We start from the raw sequence: 9,854 nt of genomic DNA on the forward strand, positions 1-9,854 counted from the left end.
AGAAATGGTTTCACTGATAGTTTGGTTAGTTAGCTTAGAAATTTATAGGATTTCGGTGTGTGCTACATATGTGACGCTTACTCTGTTGTGTCAGCTATCAGGTGCTGGTTAGCAGTTCTGGACTAGCAACAAGTATGGTAATGTGCGGAACAGAAGAAGGTGTGGAACACGAGGTCTTGTGTGGGTCAGGGCCATCTGTAGCAGTAAATGCTGTGGACATGGATTTTTTTAAATGCTTATTATATTACTTATAGTAAAACTTCTATTTCTCTGTAGTCCATAAACATCTTGGTGATACATTGTGTACCCTAATAAAATTGGGCCAAAAGTGAGAAAACAGAACAAGCCATTTGATGAAACACAGAGGCCAGGCCCTGGCTGCACACGCCTATAATACTAGCACTCTCCATGTAGCAATCCATCCGGATCTCTGAGTCCCAAGCCCCCCTGAATTACACAAGAGGGACTCATTCAGTCTAGGAGAGAAAGAAAGCCAGGCAGTACCAGCACACACCTTTAATCCCAGTCCTGGATATATCCATGCCTGTGGTGGATATATTATGCCCTCCAATAAACTGATCTGGGGGTCACAGAACAGAACAGCCACTATATTAAACATAAAGGTTAGGCAGTGGTGGCACATACCTTTAATCCTAGCATTCCAGAGGCAGAGATCCATCCAGATTTCTGTGAGTTCAAGGCCACACTGGAAACAGCCAATCATGGTGACACACACCTTTAATCCCAGGAAGTGATGACAGGAAGCCAAAAGGTATATAAGTCATGGGGAGTCTTGCTGAGCCCAAGGGAAGAAGGGAATTTTAATGAGGCAGGAGGGGCATGATTTCGAGTGACATGGAAATTGGTCTTGTGGGAAACCTAAGCAATCGACAGGGGAAGAGAAGAACGAGATGAAGGGGGCCAGTCTGGAAGTCTGGGTCACTTAAACAGAAATGTGCAGAGATTGGCATGAAGCCAGTTTGTAAGAAAACAACAAAATTTATTCCTTGAACCTTTGGAAGGCTTTAGGACTAAGCAAGAGTTCACTGGCAGTATACATCATGGAGCAAATCAGGGCAAGACTCTCATTTCCTGGCGATAGACAATTCTATTCCCTAGAACAGGCACTGTGTGTTACTTTCCTACAAGAAAGCATCTTGGGGCTGGAAATCATTCACCCTGTCTGGAGCCCTGTTAGCAGCCAGGTTATGTGGGGCTCTGATGGAGAGGTAGCAGTTTGCTACCACTCAGCCTAAAGGACTGGAAGACTCAGGAAGCCTCTCCAGGCACAGCTGGTGAGAGAACTCAGCCACACTACCCTCTTCCTTAGAGCTGGACTAGTTAATTCAGAGCAAGGTGAGCAGCCCTGACCCTGAGTCTGGAGGTTGGGGAGAAACATGGCCGTTTGGTTGCATCACTCCCAGGATAAGGAGATGAGAGGGCTCATGGTGAATGATTATGTAGAGCCAATCTGGGCAGGACCTTCCACTCCTTACTCTGTACACAACATACTTACATTTTGTGTTGGACTTTGATAATTTTCTTTCAGTATTCCATTATGGGCTGATTCCTCAAAAGATCTGGTACTTGCCAAGCATGTTGGAAGGCCTTCAGTGATCCTGTGAATCATTTGCAATAAGACTTTTTTTTTTTTTAAAATCTAATCCTACTGAGTTATTTTACAGACATAGAAGAGCATCTAGATGACATGCACATATACTGAAGTGAGGATGGGAAATTGCTTTCTAGGGTACAAGGACCAGATACAGTGATAAGACATAGAGGCTAAGAAGGAAGTGAGAATCCTTAATCAGCCTGTGCTTGTTACAAAACAAGGGTTACAAAGCCTGAGCAAAAGTGGAGCCTGAATGGGAAGAAAATGATCCCAGATTCATCGGTTATTAAATGAAAGTCACAGGGTGGGTAGGGAAGGCCAGAAGACCCAGTAAACCCCAAGGCCCATTGCCTTGGCTGTTGTTTGGCACCCATAACTCGATAAGACATTCTTGCTGAAGACACATACTTTTGTTGGAATACATGGCAACAAATCAATCTGGGACTAAACTGGAAGCATCTTCCTGTTGAGTAGCTTTTGGGGAAGAATGATTCAACAGTCTCAATCAGTGTGGACCCCACAAGCTATTCTACCAACTTGGCTGCCACGGTGTGCCCACCCTTCTAGTGTTGGCATGAACAGTAGCAGTACAAGCAACTACTTTTCTGTTGGATTTCAGGTCTGCTCCTACAGCAGGCATCTGCATCTGGGACTCTAAACCCAGTCAAAACATTGTGGCTGCGGAGGTCATAGGCTCTAGTGGAGGCCATTACCATTTCTCCCTTATGTGGGGGAGGGAAAGAAGGAAACCACAGTGCAAATGTGCAGCTTGGGGAAAGCTTGCAGGATTCTCTTTTCTACCATGTGGGTACCAGGGATCAAATTCTGATCAAGCTTGGAGGCAGCTGTCTTTATCCACTGAGCCATTATACCAGCTACCAGTGTCCCTGTAAATGGACAGGATGCGCTGGTCTGCTTTCTCCACATTTCACGTAAGACATAGAATAAAAATAGGTGAATTTGCCTGTTATAGAAGTTTGAATGAGGCCTTAATACAAAGTTTGAAAATGGTAACTGGCCTGGAACATAAAGATTCTGGAGTCTTATCAACCTGTACAGCCTACACACTTTGTGTCTTGCTTTAAAATGCTAGGTTGTCCATAAACAAATGTGGAAGTTTTGAAACTGAACAAATAGCTTGCTTAGAACACTTTTAAAAACAAAAAAAATATTTGTTTCTTGCATAAATATGGTGCCATTCTGTGGGGCATTTGCCCCCCAACCCCCCAGATCCCCAGAATTTTCTTGAGTATGAGCAACAGGAAATATTAGAATAAATTAGACTGTGGAGATAAACCGAAAATACAGGAGAGCCTCTAGAGGGCCTGGAACCTATTCCAATGACCCCTGTCTGTCTTTGCCCCAGGGTATTTATAGAGATGATAAGGGATGGAGCAAAGATCTCCCCCCCAGCACAGCCAAGTGCAGACCATCTCAGACACTTGCACTCAGGGCCATGGTCCAGTCATCCTCTCTATGCAGACCTGCTGGGTAAAGCCACGAGGAACCTGAAAAGGGCTCTGACACCCTCCCTGCACCTTCCCATAGCACACCACAAATGGCTGGATTTAAAGGAAAGGATGGGGTAGAAGCTGGGGCTTCTGCCTTTGCTTTTCCCAGTATATATACCACCAATAGAATCTTGGGCCTCCCATTCGGCTCACTGCTGAAAGCAGTGAATTATACACCTGGGCTTGTAAACCTAACAGAGGACATCTCATTTGATGTGTGCCCCCATTAATACAGGCTGCATTCTCCTTTATTCCTACTCCACAGGGGATTTTAAAGGAAATGTAACTACAGGAACGGTACAAGGCCTCAATTTGCCTATGTCTTACTGATGAGATATGTTGAGAAAGCAGAGTAGTGCATCCTGTCCATTTACAGGGACACTGGTAGCTGGTATATGGCTCCGTGGATAGAGACAGCTGCCTCCAAGCTTGATCAGAATTTGATCTCTGGTACCCACATGGTAGAAAATTCACATACAAAAGGCACACATGCTGCTAAACAGCACAGTTGGATTCAAGCTTTTAGCCAGAACGTGGCTGCGTGCTCTCTCGCTCTCTCTCTCTCTCTCTCTCTCTCTCTCTCTCTCTCTTCCCACCTTAGACACTAGGTAGCTGTTTTGAAATTCCCTCGGATTTCTACTGTTCTACGCAGAATTGGTAAGTCAGTTATATCAGATATTTTAAAGGAAACTATTAATAGAGAAGGGCTATCTCATTCCTTCAGTTGTCTCCATAGGGAGCTCTGGAGTAGAAATGGCCTCAAGTTTGTGATGTGCTGACCTCAAACAAAGTCTTGATACTCCAGTAAGTGGGTGTAGGCTGCTCTTAAAGGATTCATCTAAAGGAGGTGAAACTCTGGAGCCAAAGCCATCATTGTGTGTTTACATTCTCACAGTTGGGGAGGGAGCAAGTTACACCTAAGATGAGGGGAATGGTGATGTATTTCCTTATCTAATGGAAAAAACTCTTATCTCACCTGAGAGAGAATGCTTATCTTTTATTCTGAAGCCAAACAGCAGAGTCCAGATTTGTGTTGCCACAAATCCCATGTTCCAAAGTGTTACATGGAGTTCTTATTGTAATAGAACTAAGAAAGCCATAAATATATTTTAACATATTGAGTCCAGCTAGTACGGTATGTGTTCCACTGTGGAGTGGGACACTCTTCAAATGTGGTAGTCAGAGAAAGATAAACATTATCTCGGCTACAAACCCTTAGATCTTCAATGGTGATCTGCTCTGCATGTGATAGTCTGGTGTAATCATGGTTGGTTACTCCAACAATGTTTGTGCTAATAGGAAGTAAACTAAGAGGAAGGAAGGGCCCAAGCATTGGTGAGGGATTCATCCTGTATTTGATAAGCATATACTTTCCCCTAATTCTAAGATGATGTAAAAGTCCACAACTACTCAAAATTCCACCCATGAAAGCCCATGGGTGACTTGGCAACATCTAGGAAGTCCTTGAGCTTTCCCAACCTAAGGAGAGATGGCACCCCAGAAAAATTGTAGCAGTGAGGGAGAAAAAAAATTTACTTGTCATATCTGGAAATGCTAAGAGTAACTAGGAAGAAAAGTACAAGGATGTTGACAACCTCTTATAATACACAGGATTCCTGGCTATAAGAATCATCCACCGTGTTTCAGCACTGTAAGATTGAGTTGAGACAAACTGGTAATTTTGGCATCAGTTACCAACACTTTAGACCCTAGGACAGGTACAGGAAGCACAGGTATCTTGAACATGTATCAAGTCTTTCATCATAAGGAACCACACAGAGAAAGAACTCACACCAGGTTGAAGCTTGTAGTTCCACACCAGAGAACTGAGTCATCTTCCTTCACATACCTCAACATTTTCTTGGGTGGCAGGCAGGGGATAGGTGGTCACCTGTAGACCATGCATGCCCACATTCAAGATCATTAACAAGTTTGAGTCATTTCATGGGCTCCTTTGTGGGGCATTTACCCACCAACCCCACAGCTCCCCAGAGTTTTCTTGAGTGTGAGCACCAGGAAATATTAGATAGAAGGATTTATAGTGCAATGATAAACAGAAAATAAAGGATAGCCTCGAGAGGGCCTGGAACCTATTCCAACGGGGCCCTGACTGTCTCTGCCCCAGGGAATTTATAGAGACACCAAGGGGGTGGAGCAAAAGACCTCCTCCAGCACAGCCAAGTGCAGACCATTTCATACACCTGCATTCAGGCCCGTGGTCTCTATGCAGACCTGCTGGGTAAAGGCATGAGGAACCCGAAAATGGGCTCCCACAGGTCCCCCTTTCTTTATATATAAAAAATAACATTATTAATAGCTTACAGCAATCTCCATAGCTGTTTTACCTCCCAGTATAGGAGTAGAGGAGGATATAGATGGCATCTCTTTTTTTAATTAGGTCCAAGGTGACTACAGCAGTCTTTAGCTGCATCAAGCCCTTTCTAAACCAAAAACTTAAGGGATTCTTTATCATTACCATTAACAGGTTAACATAAATATTGCTGTACATAGTCACAATTCTTCCAATCTTACAACTCAAAGAAAACTCTTTACAGAACCATTTGAATTAACATAAATGGTGCTATATATAGTTAACAGTTTTCTCAGTCTTACAACTTTAACTGTTAATAAAATCATTTGAATTTCTTGCTAACAGAACATAGGAAAACCTTCTGATGTATTCACAAACTTAAATATTTCCTTAACTCCACAAAACCAGGGTGCATTAATACCAATAGGTTAAACATAATTTCTGCAAACATACATTCATCCTTAATTCCACTCATAGCTCCTCCTTTTCTTTATAATTTTTTAAAACAAAATCTTCAACCTAGTTAGAAAAGACCCAAAATTATACAATTCCTACAAACCCATATTAAAAAGCAATAGTCTCAATCTAACCATTAACACTTTTGAAAACTTTTAGCAAAACATCCAAAAGCAGTTTCTTAAGAGACTACTTTTAAAGTGTAAAAAGTTTTATTAATATGCCCCATTTCATTTCTTACTAACAAAACATGACATTAATCCACTCAAACAATATTTTTTAAATTAAGTAGACTAAGGAATATTCTTCCTTTTCTTTATAACTTTTTAAGCAAAAGTCTCAAGCTTAGTTAGAAAACCCAAACTTTTCCATTTAAACAGTTCCATTTGTAACAAAACCAGTTCCATGAAGTAATTCAATTTTACATAAACAGTTCAATAAAGCAATTCATGAGTCATCAGTTAATAAAGCATATATGCATACACAAAACTTCATCTTGACTCTAGGTAGAAACAATAAATTTCTTCATTTAAACAGTTCCATTTTTAACCCAATTCCAGAAAACAGTTCCTAGGTCATTACTATAAGTAAACTCAAAATTGTCCCGTCGCAATGAAATCTCTATTGTTCATTTCTCAAGTCCCAAATTCAAATGATAAATTCTGTTACTAGCCTTCCAAATATGAAGAAATCCATAACCAAAATCTTTTTGTAGTTTTATATCATTAGTTTAAGTTCAAAAAAGTTAAAAAGTAAATTCTGATATCAGGCTTTCACTTCCAAATATGAAGAGACGTTTTACAACCAAAACTTTTTGCAGTTAACAATTTTAGTTCAAAGAAGCATCTCTGCCACTTGTGTTCTCAGAGATCTTTTTAGTTACAGTAGTATTCTAAACCTCACCGTTTTTGACATTAGCTCAGGTTTTTCTGTGTTGCGTTGATTTTCCATGGATCTCAGCTGTGGATGCCTTGTGCTGGTTTTAGTGTCTGCCATTCTTAGTGGATTCTGGAGCTTTTGAAACCATTCAGACTGCCTGCTTTGCAGTCTACTAGGACACTAACTTCCGTATCTCAGGTTCTTGCACCATATACATTAAGCATAGATTCACACTCAATATTTACACTTTTTCACAAACTCACATATAACATGTGCTTAAGCATAAACTCACACTCAACATGTATACATTTTTACAAACTCACATATAACGTATCAACGGCTACTTACTTATACTCTTTAAGGAAACTATAGAGCTACTTTAGCAAATATATTTCTTATTACTTCTTATATACTTATATTCATTCCATCTTATTTCTTATTTAAACTTACATTTACAACTAGCATCTTTACTTCTTACAAGCTTATCACTACATGTTTTAAGACTACCTTAGATACTTCTTGCAAGCTTATATTCTTAAAGGAACTCTATATATCTATTTTACAAACTTATATAGGGCTACCATTAGCATATACTTAACTTAGCAAACACCTAAAGATTTCTTAACACAGATCTAACAATACAGAATAATTTCTATAAACTCACATCTTATTTTCATCTTTTTCTACTTCTTACTCTTAATTATCATCACTATCTCTATTAGAAAGATTCTCTTGACTAGCCAGGAAGTACATACATCATTTCTAAAGTTTAGAGTTTACAGTCAGCTTTGCTTTACAATACTGGGATTTAGTGAATGTTGTCATTATAGAGTTGTGATACTTGTTGCTAGGGAACTGTAACACTCTCAGGACAAAGCCACACCCCAAAGTTGTGAGTTCTCTCAGTCATTCTGGAACCGGCAGAGATGCACTGTCAGTGGTAAACGGTTTTTAACTAGAGGCTGTCCCTTCACCCAAATTTATAATAGCTCCCTTATAAGTGCTTCAATTCAGACAAACGTTTCTACTGCAGCAGTACTTTTCGTTTATTCTACCGAAAAACTTCACTGCACCCTGAGGGTGAAATTACCATATTTAGCTGCTGTAAAGCTCTTTGCAAAATACTGCACAGCTATTAGGTGATATAAAGTATTTTTCTAAAGGAGCTAGTAAAGCCAAAAGCAGCACAGCTCTGAACTCTATTTCCAGTGACAAAACCTCAGACACTAATGGAGCCACTTTCATTCTGGTTCCTTTATAGGAACGTCATTGGAGCTGACCTTTCTTAGTGCCACGCTCCTTACCAAATGCCCTGGTAACCACCGTGCTTCATTCTCCTCTTATGAAAAAACACAAACATGTCCTCGACCCCATATTAAAACAGGATCAGGACCCTTCCATAATCCTGAGCAGGGATCTTTCCATTTCATTTGAGCAAAAGTCGCTTGGGTGCCACTGTGCCAAAATCTATCTGCGGCAGACTGCTCACGTGACATCCATATTCAAATAGTTCAGAACAAAAAGAGCATGATTTAATGCATTATGTGGCAATTGAGGGTAAATTTCTTCCTTTTCTAATTTTATTTTTTGAAGTTGTATTTTAAGACTGCTATGAGCCCTTTCCACAATACCTTGTCCCTGAGGATTATAAGGAATACCTGTTTTATGTACGATTTCCTATTGGGTACAAAATTGTTGAAATGCCTTGCTACTATATTTAGAACCATTATCAGTTTTAATAATTTTTGGTATACCCATATATGATAAAACACTTTAAGCAGTGCACAATTACATGTTTTGTAGCTTCCCCAGGTTGTGCACTAGCTGTTAAAAATCCTGAATAAGTGTCAATGGTCACATGTACATATTTTAATTTGCCAAATTCTGCAATATGAGTAACATCCATTTGCCATAGATGATTAGGAAGAAGACGTCGAGGGTTTAACCCCTAAGTGAGGGACAGGAAAATATTTTGGACATACCCCACATTGTTTAACTATTTGACTAGCTGTTTCTTTGGTAAGATTGAATAGCTTTCTTAAGCTTTTACTATGATGATGATGAAGAGCATGTGACTGTTGAGCCATTTCCACTTGGGATAATGCTACTATCTTTAACTTATCAGCCATTGCATTCCCCTCAGCTAAAGGACCAGGAAGATTGGAGTGAGCTCTAATATGGTCCACAAAGCATGGCAGCTTTCTTTTGTGGAATGGTGTCTTGAATTTGTTGAAACATTTTGACGTGATTGTTAGTTCCTTTATTTTCACCAAAACTGTTACTATTCAAAGGAGTCAGAACATAGATGTTCTTCTTTCATGAAACATATCCTTCATTAGCTTACTTTGAGAAAAAGCATTTTCAGGATTTAGTATTTTCACTTCATTAGCTTTAACTCCTGATATTATCAGCTGCAATATTTAGCATTGATTTCTTATAAGGATCTTTCAGGTGAAGCAACTATTTTTAAGACAGATCTTTCTGAAGTTTGGTTCCCATCTATAAAGCAGTCATTTCTTCTTTGAATGCCTGTTTCCTTGTCTATTAGATTTGCAAAGGAATCACTCATTTGCAAGCTGTTCATTCAAGGCAAAGAACTTTTTAAATTTCCCATATGTATCTTCTAACACATGTTCAATACATGGCCTGCTTTGCCTTGGTTAAGGATTTTAAAATGGTTTGTTTGCTCTTATTGGTAGCTTTTTGTCTGATCTGAGTTCTCAAGAGGTACCATTAAGCTTTCTAGCTTGCTTTGAGAAGAAACTTCATTCTGAGCTGAAAAGTTTTTGGACAGTAGCATCATCTTTAGCTGAAATACATTTCCCAGAATGTATTTCTCTTCAACAGCTCACTGTTAAGAGCTAGCTTATGGACTCCATTTCCCATAGCTCTTTTTGGGTCCAGGAGTCAACCTCTAGTTCTTTTACCGGACTTGCTTTAGATGTTTTTGCTTTTGCAACAAGAGATTTGAACCAAGAGTTTTAAGTTTTCAGTTCTGGGACTTTGAGAGATTTCTAGTCTCTCCTCAGCTGGCTTTAACAGGTGTCTCTCCTTCATTGGACACTGGCCCGGGATCAGAACT

This window comes from Onychomys torridus, chromosome 10 (genome assembly GCF_903995425.1).
Source record: "Onychomys torridus chromosome 10, mOncTor1.1, whole genome shotgun sequence".
In the NCBI taxonomy this organism is placed as follows: Eukaryota; Metazoa; Chordata; class Mammalia; order Rodentia; family Cricetidae; genus Onychomys; species Onychomys torridus.